General features: G+C 34.6%; 1 pseudogene; it reads right to left on the reverse strand.

Moving 5' to 3' along the window:
- Positions 1-749: 749 nt before the first annotated feature.
- LOC108393036 (importin subunit alpha-8-like) overlaps positions 750-16,635 on the reverse strand; it is a 32,893-nt pseudogene continuing 17,007 nt past the window's right edge.

The following is a 16,635-nucleotide window of genomic DNA, read 5'->3' on the forward strand; positions in this document are numbered from 1 at the left end:
AGTAGGAGTAGGGTTCTTCTTCGTTAGGTTTTATTTTTACTAGTTTTTCTTGCAATTTTTCCCAAATGAACTTTAGAAAACTTATCTGGTTCCAAAAAATAACTACTGATATATTTCTAGGTCATTTTAAATCTACATTATTTTGGAAAAATAAATTTGAGGTGTTATCCTTTCCAATGACATGGAAAGGCTTCCATTTGCTTAAGTCTACTTTTGTGTTTTTAGAAGTTTCCTCTTTTCCCACATTTTTAAATTGTTTATCCCTAAATTTTTGTGTTGTTATTATAAATGTGTTTTTTTCTTCAGTTGGGTATTTTATAACTATGTGTATGTGTTTGATTTTATGTACTCATACATAATACATTTATTAGTATATATGTTTACATATTAATTTTGGTTTTGTCATCTTAATGAATTCTTTTTTGTGTGTGAGCTAATTTTATCATTAATTCTCTTTGGTTTTCTAGATATACTGTCCTATCATTTGCACAGAGAGATAATTTAAGATTTTTTGTTTCCTCCTTAGTTCTTATACAATTCTAATAATTTTCAGTTCTCTGATTGTATTGGCTCTTTTTCTTTTTTCCCAGAATATAACCTTGTCTATTATGAAAATTGCTAACCTGCCTTCTTTTTGTCTGTTGTTGTTTTTTTTTTTAGGGAAAAGTGTAGAAAATTTTATTTACATTCAGTTTAAAAAGCTTTACATCTGTGGTATACCAAAATAGAGGAGCTTCTGAAGTTACCCTCTAGGATTTGGTTCCTGGTTTGGATGTTGTGGGGCTTTGGGATTTTTTTGTCAAGCACTTTAAGAATTCATGATCTTGGTCCAGGGCTGGTGGTAATATGCCATTTTCTTATTCCTCACAAAAGTGCTTCTCAGTGATGCTCAAAGCACTCAGGCCTACCTGACGGTTCTCATGAAGTTGCAAAGCCTCAATCCAATCAATGCCACCAAGTTCTTCTTTCATAAAGACACAGGTTTTCCTTCTCTGAAAGTTTCTTTGCAGCCTGGAGGATAAAGGAGATGATGTCGAGGAGGATGATAACAATTTTGGTGTCTCGGATAGGGAGCAGGTTCACCTGTGGCTCCAAAACTCCAGAGTGGACAAGCTGGATCAACTGGTCCATGGTGCTCCCCAGTTGTGAAGTTAGCCACTGCCCAGACAGCCTCTTCAGGACTTGGAATTCTCCATTTTTTAGCAGAGCTACCAAGGGAGGCAGGAAGCCGCAAGCAATCAGCTGCTGAATGTGCTGGCAGGGCCCTGCAGCCACATTGCTCAGCTCCCAGGCTGCCTCCTTCTGGATTGGGGGCTTGGGGTACACCGGGAGTTGAGGCAGCACTCTCAGCATGCCTGCATCACTGGCCACTTGGGTCTGGTGATCTATGCCTGTGACGATGTTCCCCACAGTGTGGAGCGAGGGGGTCAAGACATTGAGTTCTGAACTGCTCATGAGCTTGACCAGCCAGGGCAGGACCCCCATGTTGACCACTTGGCCGATGCACTCATTTCAGCCATCGGTCAGGTAGGACAGGGCCCAGCAGGCGTCCTAGAGAACCTCACTGTCTTGGTGCTGCAGAAGGTGGAAGAGGACGGGCAACACCTGCTTTATTGCTTTTTCGCATTTGTGTTGTGTAACTTTCCCTACCATCTTATTTTCAATCTTTTAGAGACTCATATAGTTTTGGATTTGTGTTTTCTAAGCTTTGTTCAGTCTGACTCCTTTTTTTTTTAACAGTATTGTCTAGCCTATCTATATTTATTGAAGTAACAGATTTATTTGGGCTTAGTTCTTTCATAGTCCTGTGTATTATGCTTTCACTTTTTACGGCTTTTTGATTTTTTGTGTGTGTTATTATATGGTATATTTCCCTGTGGCTTTTTCTTGTGTGTAGGTTCCATCTGACAAATTGTAATTTGCACCTTTATTGTCAGTTCTTTTAGTGATTACATTTATACCATAATTTTATACAATGTACTTACTATTCTGTGCTGTTAGGAAGAAACTATTGAATCCTCATTTTGTGCAATAACAAAATTGCTATAATTTCCCAATCTCTTCTCTTTATTTCCACTTTGAAATTACAGATGAATATAATCTTTTTCTTATTTTCTCTACTCTGTATCTTTATATGTTTAAATACAATTGCATTTCTATTATATTTTTATCAGTTTTTAAAAATAATTTATAATCTCTGGCTCTTAAAGATGAGGAAATAAATCGCTTACATTGCTCTCCATCTTTTTTCTTCCTTTTGCCTCCAATTTTTTGTTAATATATTTTTGTGGTTTGTGGCATTTTCTTTTGATTTTATAGCCATAATTATTCAGATGTTTGGTCTTATTTTTGCAGCTGAACGAATTCAATGTTCTAATTGATTGTTTTCCCATAGTTTTTCTACTAATTTGTTCATGGTTCCATTGGTTTTCTTAAGAAGGGCTCGTTGGAAATTGGAATTCCTGCATATATAAAAATGCCTGTCTTGTTCCTTTGTTTGAATCCACAGTTTACTGATTTAAAGTTTTTGTATTATATTTGTTTCCTTGAAGCACTGTGTTTGCCAATTTCCATGATCACTGAGAAAGTCTTGAACAGAGGTCTTTCTAAGGCAAGCCTGAATCTTCACTCAATTGGTGACCCATTCTGATGTGAGGAGGCCCAGCAGAGGTTTTGTTTGTTTTGTTTTGTTTGTTTTAGAAGACCAACAACTCTACTGTCTTATGTTTCACTGTGAATCATTCTGTATCCATTTTTTCCTGGACAGTGTTTACCTTTTGCTCTGTAGGTTAATTTTATATTTCTAGTAAGTATTCTTGAATTACATATTTGAGTATTTTTCATTCCAATTTTTCTACAGCTTTTGAAACTCATTGTTTCTATATAGATTATACATTTTTCTTCAATATGGACCTCCATTTGCTTGTTTTGTCTTTATAGCACAGTTTTCCTTTATGTTGTGATCTGTGAAACTTAAACTGCTGCTGTTTTTTTTTTTTTCATTTTTTCCCTCAACTTCTTGCTTAAGCTCTCTTTGCTTCTATTTCTTTGTACCCACTATATACTTTCCTTAAGCCCTATATATTTTCTTTGAACTCTTCATCTATTTTATTAATTTAAAAAATTTTTGGCTTTGTAGTTTTGGGGTTTTTTGGTCATTGTTTTTAGCCCTCATTTATTACTTTCTAGTATTTTGGGGGCGAGTCTGTACTAGTTTAGTTTGATTGTTTTAAAGAGAGGTGTTATTCCTGGCCTGGCTTTCTGCAGGAAGTTTCTGTAAGAAAGGGATCATGGTAGCCCTGTAAGGTAGTAAGTGGTGTTCATCTCAGCACACAAGGAAACCCAAGTTGCCACACTTCCATATGAGAAGTTTTTTTTAATCATGACTTCTCTAGAACCAATAAAGATCAATAGCTATGGGGAACCCCCAAATCCCAATTTTCCCTCCTCTAATCTGTTTCCAATCTCTCCAGTCATGCCAAACATGTCTGCATGTTTCTTTGTGAAATTCCTGATAAACCATTGTTCTATCAGGCATTTTTCTACCAGCTTGGATGTTCCATTTTCTTTGTTTTAAACAGAAAAGATTATAAGCAAAAAAGATCATTGCTTTTGCTCCTTGGGTACAGACCTTACTTAAGAAACTATGCTCTGCTGGCTTTGCCTGGGGTTCACAGACTTTCTCAATTGATGTTTTCCCACACTTGTCTGTTCTTTGATGCATTTGGCAGTTCTTCAGCAAATATTGAGGTTTCAGATTAGAGTCTCCAGTAATTTCAGAAAGGTGAACTATTTAAAATTCTATGTCCTCAGTTATGTTCATTGTTTTTTAGTGATTTCTAAGAGAGATAGAAGCAGGTCTGTAAGTACTTGGTTCCTTGACTCTCTAATACTGGAGGTCAGAGTAAATGTAATGATTCCTAACTAATACAAGGAATCCAGCGACAAGGATGATGCTGAGACCCTGAAGTATTTGTAGCTTATGAATCTGCTGTAAGACACAGAGGTCCTTAAGGTGTGCAGTAAAGACTATGAGGCATATACTCAGTCTTGGTCTTCTGTGTGAGACATAATTGACATACAAGAAAATTCACCAAGTCTCAGGTTTTTCTTACCTTTGCTTTTTATGATTTTTCTCTATCTCCCTTTTCTCATAATCAGTATTTATTTTTCCTTTCTAGCATGTGTTATACCAAATAGGAAGTTTTGGCCGCAAGTAACAGAAAACCCAACTTAAAATAATTTAAAGCAGTGGTGCTCAAATGTTAAGGGGCCCTCAAGAATACTTGCCTAGAGTTTCTGGTTCAGTAGGTCTGGGATGGAAATGGAGGTTTGCATTTCTGACAAATTCCCAGGTGGTGTGGGTGCCGCTGAGGTGGGGACCATACTTTGGGGATGGCTGTGCAAAGCAATTAGATGAATTATCTTGCAGTCAAGGATGGTAGGCTGATTCATGAAGGATTAATGTTATATTTCAACAGTAATATTATTCTTTCTTCTCAGAATATAGATTATCTTCCCTCATGGAGCAAGCTGGTCATGGCACCCTAGCATGACTGTGTTCAGGGTCAGGGAAAAATAAAAACCTAACCCTTCTCCCACTCAGAGCAGCCTTCCTATGAAACACTCTCACTGGTAAAATTAGGCAACACCACCTTTCCTATGCCCATTTACTAACAAGGAGGCTGGAACCTGTAATTCATGACTAGACTGGACTAAGCAATATGTATCTCCTGGATCTGGCCCCAGTCTACGGAGCTAAATGAGACCATAGCTTCGGCTGAAAGTGGTGGGGGTTTAGTTGCTTAGATGGGGAAAGTGGCAGTGCTATAAATAATTGTATGTACAGGTTTCCTAAGGCCTTTTTACAGTTTGGGCCCAGCCTTTGCCAGTTTATTTTCATCTGTTCTGTAGTTAAAGTCTAAGTGTTAAATGCCACATTAACACTTCCTTGTTAATTAGCAAGAACAACAATGTCTCAATTGATTCTTTTAAAATTCACAAGTTCTATTCTTTCTGTCTTTTTAGAGGAATCAAACTCTGCAGTTTTTATGTCTGTGCAAAACGTCTTCTTAATATTTGCCTTAGTTTCAAATTTTATTTCTTGTTTCTGTAACAAATATATATATGTGTGTATATATTTAGCATTTCTGATTCTTTAATAAACCTGGAGTAACCTTACTTAAGCTGAAATTCTGAGCTGCTATTTTTGTTACTGTTCTGGATAATTCACTGCTTCATTTGCTCATTATTAATTCACAACAACTTATTCTCTTCAGGTAATTATAACTTATTTTATAATGAAGGGACCAGAGAATTTTGTAATGGAATTCAACATACGTGAAATAACTATCATATCTAACATTATTATTTTATGGACATTTTACTGAAGTACACACCCCAACTGTAATTAGGTTGATAAAAGTGAACATACTCATTTAGCCACCAATCAGGTCATGTAACATTACATGAATCCTAAAAGTTCCATACATATGCCCTCCTAACCAACATTCCCTCTCTTCTGCAACAAAGGTGAAATAAATTAGTTTCACCTATTTTTAAACATAACAAAAAGGGAATCTCATAGTATGAGCTATATTATGTCACCCTTCTCTTGTTTGGTTTACGTTTGAAATTGACCCATTTTTTTCATGTGGCAAAGTGGTTGCACAAATGTATACTCCCAATAATATATAGAAGTTCCCGTAGCTTCATGTCAGGGCATATATTATTTTCTGTCTCTTTAACAGTTCTGGTGGTTGTGAATAGTGTTACTTTTGGTTTTAATTTGTATTTTTCTCATGACTACTGAGGCAGTTTTTCATTCCAAGTTTAATGTCTTCAACAGAAGATCTCAGATTTCTTCTTTTTCTCATCAGTTTTGCTATTATGTTTTTATAGTTACCTGTCTTTTCATTCATAGTTTACATACATTTTGGCTTACCATTGCTTATAATAGCTTTGTAATATCCCTTTAATCTCTGTAAATTCTGTATTAATGTCTCTTTTCCAATACTAATATTTATTATTTATGTGTGTTTATTTTTTATTTATATTTTTTGCTCTTTTTGTTAGTGTTTCACTACTCTTATTTATCCTTTCAAAGAACATAAGTTGGATTCATTGGTTTTCTCTTTTGAAGTTTTTCTTTTTCATTTTTTTTACTAAAGTATCAAGTGATATACAGTCTTATGATGATTTCACATATACAAGAGTGACTTAATATTCACCCATATTATCAAGATCTCACCCTCTCCATTTCAGCCACTGTCAATGTAGTAAGATGTTATAAAGTCATTAATTGTATTTTCCATGCTATGCTACCATCCCTGTGACCTACCTATGTTGCAATTGTGAATTATACTGCCCCTTAATCCCCTTCGCCCTCCCTACTCACCCTCCCCAAACCTTCCCCTTTGGTAACCACTAGTTTCTTCTCCATGTCTATGAGTCTACTGCTTTTTTTGTTCCTCTGTTTCACTTTGTTTCTATGAATGAAATCAATTGGTATTTGTCTTTCCCTGCCTGACTTATTTCACTGAACAAATACCCTCTAGCTCCATCCATGTTGTGGCAAATAACAGGATTTATTTTGATTTTATAGCTGCATAATATATTCCATTGTGTATATGTACCACCTCTTCTTTATCAATTCATCTACTGATGGACACTTAAGTTGCTTCCATTATCTTGGCTATTGTAAATAGTGCTGAGATTAACATAGGGGAGCATTTGTCTTTTCGAATCAGTGATCTTGTTTTCTTTGGGTAAATTCCTGGGAGTGGAATGACTGGGTCAAATGGTATTTCGATTTTTAGTTTTTTCAGGAGCCTCCATATTGCTTTCCACAATGGTTGATCCAATTTACATTCCTAAACAGTCTAGGAGGGCTCCCCTTTCTCTGCTTCCTCACCGGCATTTGTTGCCTCTTGTCTTTTGTAAAGTGGCCATCCTAACTGGAGTGACATCTCACGGTAGTTTTGATTTACATTTCCCTGATAATTAGGGATGTGGAACATCTTTTCATGTGCCTGTTGGTTATCTGTAATTGTTCTTTGGAAAAGTGACTGTTCAGGTCCTCCATCCATTTTTTAATACGGTTATTTGTTTTTTGGGTGTTAAGGCATATGAATTCTTTGTATATTTTGTGTGTTCACCCCTTATCGGATAAGTCATTGACAAATATATTATGCCATACTGTAGGATGCCTTTCTGTCTTGCTGATGGTGTCCTTTTGTCTTGCTGATGCTATACAGAAGCTCTGTAGTTTGATGTAGTCCCACTTGTACATTTTTTATTTTGTTTCGCTTGCCCAGGGAGATGTGTTCAGGAAAAAGTTGCTCCTGTTTATATTCAAGAGATTTTTTCCATTGTTTTCTTCTATGATTTTTATGCTTTCATGACTTACATTCAGGGCTTTGTTCCATTTCAAGTTTACTTTTGGGTATGGGGTTAGACAGTAATCCAGTTTCTTTCTCTTCCATGTAGCTGTCCAGTTTTCCCAACACCAGTTGTTAAAGAGGCTGTCTTTTCCCCATTGTATACTCATGGCTCCTTTATTGTATATTAATTGACCATATACTTGTGGGTTTATATCTGGGCTCTCTATTCTATTTCATTGATCTATGGGTCTGTTCTTGTGCCAGTACCAAATTATTTGAAGTTTTTATTTTTCTATTTAATTTCTACTTTTTTTCTCTTTGTTTCCTTCTTTTTTACTTTTTCTGGGGTTTAACGAACTGTTTTTTTCCCAGCTTCTTCAGATGTTTACATAAATAATTTTTTTATCAACCTATTCTCCTCTTTCAATATGTGTATGTAAGGTTTAAATAAGTTTTCATTTTTTTTTTGGTTAAAAATATTTCTATTTTCCTTCATGATTTCTTCTTTACCTCTGAATTATTTAGAAACATAGTGCTTAATTTCCAAACATTTGGAGTTTTCTAATTATCCTTCTGTTAATATCTAGCTTGATTCTGTTGTATTTCAAAAGCATTATTTCAACCCTTTGAAATTTATGGAACCTGATTTATGTCCCTGCATATGATCAATTTTGGAAATGCTCTGCAGTTGTAGGATGTAATGTTCTACATACAACAGTTACATCACTTGTGAATCATGTTTTGCGGCTTTCTGTATCGTTACTGATTTTTGTGTTTGTCTTATCAGGTATTGAGAGAGTTGTACTAAAATTTCTTTTTGGTTATGTATTTTTTATTTCTTCTTTCATTTATGTTAAAATTTGCCTATATTTTTAGGTTATGCTTTTAGGTGAACACAAATTAATATCTTATATCTCCTTGGTAAATGTAATCTTTTGTTATTAACAACATCCTATTATTACATTTATTATAAAAATTTTCATTCTGCAAACCAAATAATTAGACTATAAACCACTTTCAAAATGTATAATTTGAGTGATATTCACAATTTCCAGGATTACATATAAAGAGTTTGTTGTGTTCCATGTCTCTGGTAATATTTAGTTGCTTGCTGGCCTTTGTATTTATAAAAGTACTTTAGATCTTTATTTTGGTAAAAACTTTATGGTGAACATTTGTCTTTGGGACTTCCAATTTCAATTCACACTTGTCATCTCATAAGTATCTGTCTTAGTCTACTTGGGCTGTCATAACCAAATACCACAGACTGGGTGGCTTAAATTTGTTACCCAGTGGTAATTTACTTTCTCATAGTTCTGGAGGCTGGAAGTCCAAGATAAAGGTGTCAGCTGAGTTGTTTTCTCCTGAGACCACTGTCCTTGGATTAAGGATGGCCTGTATACAGATATCCCTGGTCTTTCTTTGTGTGCCCAAATTTCCATTTATAAAGACATGAGGGAGGTTGGATTAGGCTCATTTTTACTAAATCAAATCCTTAAAAGCTCTATCTCCAAATACTGTTACATTCTGAGGTACTGGATTTAGGGCTTCAAAATATGAATTTTGGGGAGCACAGGTCAGCCCTCAGCAGCAAAATTGGACACCACACCCACTGTTAAAAACAGTAAAGGAATTTCACTATGTGCTTTCTTGGTAGTTAGATATCTTACAAACTGGTTTATTTTATATCCTTTCTTATGTAATACTTTTATGTAAATAAGAACTTCCTTCTGTATTTCAGGTACATTTAAAAATTTTACAATATCTTATATCTGGATAGCTCATGACACTTACTCTTTAATATGTAGCAACAAATATTCTTTCAGCAATTAACACGTTTAAAATTTACAAAGAGAAATGGCTATTTAGAAAGGTTATATATAAAAAAGTAAAGTATTGAAATAGTCCCCTGTATCAAGACATTCAGACAGACTTTGATAATTTGAATATTTTCTTAAATTTTTGAATCCAACTAATAACCCATTTTGACTTAGGTCTACTTGATAAAAAAAATGAAAACTTTGGTGTTCCCTTATAAGGTTGATAAGTGAATTCTAAATAGGATGAATACCATGATTAATAATATAGACATGACTTTTGATCTCTTAATCTTGATGTTATGTTTAACAAAAGTTGAGTGTATAAATTCCAGCCCAAGCAAACATCTTAGATGATATGGAAGATTGCTATGAGTTTTTAAAAACAGCATTTTTCTTTTTTTCCATCCTTCTTTTTAATAGGATAAGGCCTATGTGATTGACATCTGGTTAATGGAATTTAGGCAAAAATGATGGATATTACTTCCAGGCCTAGCCAATTAAAACCTCCTATGGTAATTCTCCTCTCTTTCTTTTCCTGTTCTTTTGCTGATTAGAGAGTGCCCTATGGATCCAGAGGAGGGCAAAACTACAATATATAAGAAGTTTGAGTCCGTGATTGGCAATATGGAAGACTGTTCATTGATCAGGAACATGTAATTTATGTGAATGCAAAATACGCTTTATTGGCTTATATTGGCAATATGGAAGGCTATTCATTGATCAGGAACATGTAATTTATGTGAATGCAAAATAAGCCCCTTATATTTGGGGATTTGCTTGTCATAAGAGCAAATATTTATTTAACAGGTACATATGGTCAAAGTGCAACACAATACAACTCACATAACATTCACTGCTGAAAAGGTTAATTTTTTAATATCTTATTATAAAGCACTTTGGAGCACTTTTCCATATATTTTTTTTCAACTTGATTTAAATTCCATCCATATTCTATGTGATGTTCATAAAAAACTAGAAATTTCTCCAACTGCTTCTTCTCTAATCTTAACGTTCTCTACTTCATTTCACACGATTTTGCCTCTAGTATGACTAACTTGGCATTTATTATTTCTTAAACATTTAAATAATTCCCTCCTGTATTTATTTTCTTTCCTGATATGCTTTCTTCCATTTGCTTATTTAAGCATTGCACTACCTATGAAGCCTTTGTTATTGTCTTAATCTTCAATGAGTTCCTATGATACTTATTTTCAAAATACATTATTTTGGCACTTAGCAAATTGATGCATGGTGTTAGAAGAAAGAAATCTAGCCTTTATCTCATACATTTAATATACTGCCAAGTTTTTAAAATGTTTTAAATGGATACAATCAATTAAGTGCTCACCATTTGTCAGTTGCCTCATAAATAAACTTTCCTTTAACCATCAGAATAACCTTATGAAGTAGATGTCTTTCACTCCCATTTTATAGAGAACAAAACTGAGGGACTAAAGAGGTCAAGAAATTTACAACCCAGCTGGGATTTAAGTTCAAAAATCAAGCTTTCCTCATTTCATCCCATGCTACCTATCTTTCATGAAGTTTGTTTCTTTAATTAAATATAAAACATCATTTTTTTGTAGTCAGAAAGTATGCTGTGCACTAAAATTGCTCCTACATATTTGGTAACGAGTATGTACATTTGAGTTCATTTCAGAGCAGGTCTTAATTTCATGAAAACGTGCTTAGATTTAACCCTGTGCTTGATTGACATCTGGATCTGCTAACGTCAGTATCAGTGTTACAATGTATAACAGCATCATTCTTTAGTCTGGTCTCTGGTATTCCAACCAGGAATTTTCCTATATTGTAACCCAAATTCCAGGCAAGGTGTTGAATGATCAGAATTTCTTGGGGTTATTCCATTTTTAAAATAAAGATGTCAGTGTGCACCCTGAGCATATCTCGACCAGGACTATTCTGTTAACATTGATTGAAGTTCAAAGTTTACATGTTCACCTGCAGGAATCCATTTTGATATTCCATCCCTTATGAAATAACCAACACCCAGAATTTCTCTAGTTGATTATAACCTTACACCAATTTCTAATTTATATTTTTTTATAAAAGAGAATCAGAAGATGTTTAAATGAGGATCAAAATGAGGAGAATCTAATTAAGGCTACATCCAATTACAATCCTACTTTACTGACTTAACATTATTTGAAAGCTTATCTCATATATTTTGGCCTCTGAAAAGTACTGAATTATTTTAATTCTTAATAATATGATTATACTGACAATCTGTTTTCAGGTTTTCATGAATTTTACATATATTTATTATTTTATGACAATTTATATATTTTATGCATTCCAGTTTTCAGCAGAAAAATGGTTTGTAAATAAAGTAGGATAATTGCTAATATATATTCCATGACTTTAATGGCTTTTCCTTCCCTGTGGACTATTATTAGTTTTATCCTAAAACCCCTTTTAATTAGCCAAAAGAAAATGGGAGCTTTCCATTAATATCTGAGCATCTTTTTACCTTAATTTGTTCTGTAGTGTATATGTGTCATGAATTGTGGGCCTCTGGACAGAAAGGAAAAAAAGGAAACCTGTTTTCTTACATAGGTAAAAGATAGCCTCTTCATGATCTGATAGATTATAATGGTGTTATTGATCTTTCTTGTGGTAAAATATGTCTATCCAGGCTTCTTTACTCTTTGTGTATGACAGCCCCTGGGAACAGGATGTTCATAAATGTGACAGTATCAGATTCACTGGCAGATTTTTCAAAATTATCTGAACCAAAGTCAAATAGTTTGAAAGTTTCATTTGGGTGTAAAGAAGAAAGTAAGCATGTGACACCAAGAACTGCACTTTACAGTGTACACTCAGCCAGCGGGACTACAAATAAAAAGATATATATTCATTAACTTGTAGATTTCAAGAAGAAAACAATAAGTGGTCTCTGGGGGGTTTACTTCATGGGAAACATACTTTCTTTAAAATTAAACCCTTCTCTTGATTCCAGGAATTACAATGATGATATAAGGAATATTTTGAGATACTTGAGCCTATTGAGGAGCCAAATGAAATAGCTGCACTTAATATGGCTTTTTTGTCTTTCTGGTTTTAATTTGTATAGTTCCCAAAATGTGAGAGAGATTATCACTTAAAAATATGAATGTTCAGGTGGAACAAAACCCCAAGTGAGGGGAGGTCATGGGAACTTCAGGAGAACAGAGTTCATTGTCACTGGGTATTGTGTAACCCACAAACGAAATTACCGCAATGTGTCTTATATCCCAAACTGAATTCACTGGGATAGCAGAAGACAAGTGATATAGTCTTTCTGATTTCCTGACTGGAAAGATGAGTGTGAGTCTGTACCTGGAATCTAATTACAGGCAAGCCACTAATAAAACCACAAGATACTTGACAATATGAGAGGGAAAATTGTACAAACAGAAAATTTATGACAGTGATCCACAGCAGCGTTGCAATAAAGGATTCTAGTTTGAGTGACACTTCCTGAATAGTAATAAAAAATTAGAAGCTCATTCAACCACCCGGGATATTATCAATATTTACTTCTTCTCTGGTTGTCAGTTTCATGTCATGCCCCCAAACCTCCTTTAAGGGAAAGAAAAGAAATACAGGTTCTCCTCCCTTCATAAATTTATAGCATAAGTCTTTAGCCTTTAGGACTTTTTTTTTTTGTATTTTTCTGCAGGCAAATGCAAGGGATTTGCTTTTGTCGCTCTTGAGAAAAGCTACTCACTAGTTAAGATTTCAGTTTTAGAGCCAGACAAGCATGGATTTTGATTCCAGTTTTTCCATATGCTAGAAGAATGAGCTCCGACTTGTTTATGTATTGATTTTCTCATTTTAAAAATGAGGTTGATAATAATTACTCGAGAGGTACTCTGAGATTTAAATTAGATAGTAAATTAGCTGTAAAATGCAATGCCTTAAAAATAGTAAACACTCCATGCATGGTAGCTAAGAGAGTGAGAGGAAGAAAGAAAGAAAAAGAGGAGTGAGAGAGAATAATTTAATTCTAGCTCTGCAGCAACTTTCCAAACAACAGAGTCCAAGTATTATCCAAAAGATCTGGTTTATTTAAAGCAGAAGTAATGGATTACTTTCTGAAAAGCTATATGTAAAATGATTATTTTTCTACATAGAATTCTAATTCACCACTGACTTAACTGCAGTTTTAATTTAACAACTCAGTAATTGAAGATTGAACTTTGTTATTGAGCATTAATTGATGAGATTCCTAAGAACATTTTCTAACTCTCATGGTAACATATAAAAACAAAAAGTTAAATACACTAATTGGACTACCATGTTATGTATGGTTTCATATATTGTACGCAATGAATAATCGTTTATTTTAGAGCTGTTTATCATTGGTTACTGTTTTATTTCTTTTGTGACCAGGAATTTTTCTCCCCAAGTAGATTTATAAATTTGTATCTTTCCCCATTCTTGGCCAAAGATTGAGACCAAAATCAAACTGCTTTAAGGAAACAACACGCACAATACGGGTCTGGAACATTCCCATCATTTTAGGTACTAAGAGAATTTCAGAGGCCTTTATTGATGTTGTCAATTTGGAGAAGTATCATTTTTGTTAACTGAATTTCAGGATGCTTTACTGACTACTAATAAGGGGTGTGTAAAAAGGGCAAAGTTTACCTCTGGTTAGCAGCAAAAATCTAGAAAGTTGTAAAGTAGTCTGATTCTGCAGGCTGAGGCAAAGGCATTTCCTGGCATACATGGCATTTAGCATCTGAAAGCTAAAATAAAACAAAAACAAAGCTATAGAAGTTAGATACCATGCTTTACATAAAGATAAAAGCCATTCTTAAGAACTTTCATAAGACATGATAGGTAGATAGTAGATATATATAATCAAGTAATAAGTAATCACAACTTCTTTTTCCTTCTATATTCATTATGCTTGATTAAGAGAAGGAGAGAAATAAAAAGAGGGAGGAAAGACTTTAAAAAAAAGGACAACAAAAATTCATAATTCCACTTTCTTGCTTTTTCTTCTTTTTCATTGGTGGATCAAAGTTGGGGCCCCACAAAATCTATCACGTAAGGAATCTAGCCAAGACCTGACTTAATTTTCAATTGTCAGATATGAAACTAGTTATAGAGCTCTATCTCTAAAGCACTATTTTCCTCACTATCATCCTTGGGACCCTGGTTAGGCCACTGTCTGGAAAAATAAAATAGTAAGTCATGTATTTAGTTATTTTACCAAATTACTTGCAATTCCATACATTATCATTCCAAAAGAAATTGGGCTATTTACTAATAAAGTACTGAATGTTTAGGAGTTACCAAAATTTGATATATTTAAACAAAAGCCCCATGTTACTAGTATCTCCTTGATAACTTTGTAAAGCTCCTACTGTGTACACGTGCCTGAAACTCTTGCAGTGCTGGGGAAGGTTGCTTCATTTTCACAGCATTTTAATTTGGTGATGATTTCAGCTGCTGATTTTAACACCACTGCTTTAAAATTTCTTATTTTTCTTTTTAATGCTAGAGGGAAGTAAGTTTCACAGTTGTAAACTGAATAAACCAATCCCATATGGAGAAATTCTGCCCCTGGAAATCTAATCCCTAATGAGATTTACTCAGACCAGATCACCGAAGATGGAGCAGTTCTGACCTTGCCATACCAGGCCCAGCTGACTGTGCTGGGTAGAAATCTGACCAAGCTGAACCAATCAGATTTAATCAAGAAGACATTTGGAATTAGGATTTATGTACATTTGTTAGGCTCCGCTAGTGCTTGTTCAAAAACATGGTCTTTGATGATCCAGAAAGAGGGGTAGCAAAGTATTTTTCATTAGAGCATGTTTTCTTTGCCTTGTTTTTATCAAGTTAGAGAAAATAATCCCAAGAGTTTGGGAAGTATTTACACTTTGGTAAGAGTTCCAAAGTTCTTGAATATATAAAATATGGTGATCAGCAAATGGGTCCATATTCCACATAACAGCTATGACGTGTGAACACTGAAAATGGCTAATGTCAGTTCATGGGAAAAGTATGATCACTCAAGTGAAAAACCAGAGTTCTATTTCTACTTGTCTTAAGGGCAATGTTTATTCAAGAATGATATATTTTGCTTTTTTTCGTAACTTTCATAGCTGAAATTACCTGTTCAAAAACATGCTTTTATTTACAAATGGTTAGTAGTGGTATAAAAAAGTCAGATAAATGCTTCTAAGTTAGGGAGAAAATCCCCAAAAGCTTACTTGAGAAACTTTGCTTGGTTATGCCCAGTATCCATGGATGTGGATATTAACTTAACTCTGGTCCATGAATTTGATAATTATTCAAGACATTTGCCTTTGTCTTGAATACAGCATGAACTGATATAAACTCTGATAAAGCATAAATACAATAATAGCATAATAGCATAATTATATATCATACATATACACATGCATATAGATAATACAGAAAAGATGCTTCTAAATTATGTCCACTTAAAGATATAAGAATTCAAGATTGCCATGTTCTCTTTATTCATAAAATAGTATTTGGGAAATCTCTAGGGTAAAGCAACAGAATATGAAACATGCTATCCTCCTGTTTTAAGAAATAACAAGTAAAAACACCATAAGACAAGCTCTCTGCCACAGCCTGATTCAAACTGACTTAAACAGATTCCTTTGAACGGGTCACGATGTACAACTAAAGAAAATGAAGATGGCCCAACATTGTGTTTTCTTCAAAACTAGTAAAGGATACCTATCTCCCCACCTCAACACCTTTTAAAAACATGACATTTGAAAAAACTAAGCCTGGTGACAGGTTGTTAAAACTCACCAGTGGAATTCAAGGAGGTGAAAGAAAAACATAAAGAAGAAATGGGAGCCACGAAGTGGAATTCTCTGGGGAAAGCTGCCTTGCTGAGGTTGCTGACAGAACCTGAAGGTTCTCTTCTGAGTGTGGGGCTGACGATTGCCAGTCCACTCAATCCCACCTTAATGCACCACTGCTGGCTTGGACCTAGAGCAACATAGATTTTTCTGTACCCCCTGCCAAGAGTCTAATAATTCACATCCTTTCTTTTGAAGGGTAGAAATCTCAGTAGGATTGGAAACAAGTCACGGAAAAGGTACCAGCAGGGGGTTTGTTCATTATAATAACAAACCAGCTCCTGTTCAAAGAGAAATCACAGTCAATTCCTGGCTGTCTTGTCCTAGTTGATTCTTTTTTTATCCTAAATATTTACCTTAATCCCTTTTAACCAAGGTCCTCCCAAAGGCATAGCTGCACTTCCTTCCATGTCTGGAGACTACTCCCTTTTGTGGGATGCCTTTAGTTGTTGCTATAGGTTTACTCTTCTCCCCAGAGAGGTTTTTGTTGCTTCTTAATTTCCTGGCTCTATGTTTGATTTTCATTCTAAACTGTTAACTTGAATTTGCTTTTCTGTGTCACTTGGGCCTTTT

This window comes from Manis javanica, chromosome 4 (genome assembly GCF_040802235.1).
Source record: "Manis javanica isolate MJ-LG chromosome 4, MJ_LKY, whole genome shotgun sequence".
Lineage (NCBI taxonomy): Eukaryota > Metazoa > Chordata > Mammalia > Pholidota > Manidae > Manis > Manis javanica.